This window comes from Orycteropus afer, unplaced genomic scaffold, assembly GCF_000298275.1.
Source record: "Orycteropus afer afer isolate SDZICR_OR568_19922 unplaced genomic scaffold, OryAfe1.0 scaffold00042, whole genome shotgun sequence".
NCBI lineage: Eukaryota > Metazoa > Chordata > Mammalia > Tubulidentata > Orycteropodidae > Orycteropus > Orycteropus afer.
Window position 1 is genome coordinate 8,315,871 of NW_006921629.1, and position 1,503 is coordinate 8,317,373.

Below are 1,503 nucleotides of genomic sequence, written 5' to 3' on the forward strand. Positions count from 1 at the left end.
ACTGTGATGGAGTTCCTGTGGGCCCAGAAGGTAGGTGGGAGTGGGGATGTCCACACCTCCGTTCACCAAGCGGGTGTAGGTTGTAGTAACAAGAAGAATGTTGTACCTTTTCAGTCTTGGCAGGCCCTGAGTGTCCTTGGAGTTGCTGGAAAGTAGAACGTGTTCTTAAGCCCCAGAAATCTGTGAGAGCGCTGTCTCTTTGAATATCCAAAATAGTCAAGCCGCTTTTTAAACCTACAAAAAGGCAGCATCCTCCGGACCGGCAAAAGTCCACAGCTCAGCCCACCTTTCTCTTCACGTTCTCCGTTTGTTCCCCAGCCACTGTGCACAGTCTTTCATGCAGTCCCTGGCTAGCAGGGTGATTTTCAGGGTGATTTTTAGGTTAATTCTTAAGACCTACCCCCACAGGAATCTGTGAGAGCGCTGTCTCTGAATATCCAAAATAGTCAAGTCGCTTCTTAAACCTACAAAATGGCGGTGCCCTCTGGATCGGCAGAAGTCCATAGCTCAGCCCACCTTTCTTTTCACCTTCTCCGTTTGTTCCCTGGCCACCGTGCACAGTCTTTCATGCAGTCCCTGGCTAGCAGGGTGATTTTTGGGTTAATTCTTAGGTCCCACCACCACTCGGGAATCTCCAAGCAGTGTCGTCTGTGCCGTCAGGGTTACTCAGTCCGCTGCCAGACCGCAGCTCTGTGTGTCTCCTTCTTTGGCATTTTCACGCAAATTCTTCTGCTAGTTGGGGTTTAGTCCACTTTTGTATCCTTCCCTTTAAGGCTCAGGGGTCCAAGATTATTTTCTGTGTCTATGTTAATTGGTTTTCCTTTTCTTTGTTGAAGAGTGTGCAGTCCTTCTGCCTAGTCCGCCATCTTGCCGGAACTCTTTTTTCGGATATTTAAACCAGTACTTTTCCTTTTTCACTTAGGCAATTTTGAATTGGGTTTTCTGCCACTACAGCTGAAAAATTTATATTTGATCCAAGGGTCTAGCTATGATAGATCCATGCCAAAAGTTGTCAGAACTCTCTTAAACTTTTTTAATATAACATGAAAAGTACACATATCAAGAATACACAACTAACGGTTTTAACAAAGTAAACATACCTGGTTTAAAATGGACATTGCCTGCCTGCATCACAGACTCCCCTCAAATCTCCTTCCAGCCTATTCCCCTTTTCCTTAACTTTTGTTGTTGTTGTTTCTTTTTGTCCGTTTTAACACCATATATGACCTTTTTTTTTATTATTATTTTAATAATGAACACGTAACATCAGGACATTCACCAATATAACAACTCCTGGCGATGCCCAGACATCTACGACTGCTGTCAAGAGTCTTGGGCGGAAGCCAATTCCACCTTTACTTCCGATTGTATTCTGGTCCATTATCTTAATTGTTACAATAATCTTTATGGTGATCATACTCCTTCTGGTTCATCCCAGAGGGTCCAAAATTGATTTTCATGTTTCCCATGAATCAGGCCACCTTTCAGATGACTCTCTGATTT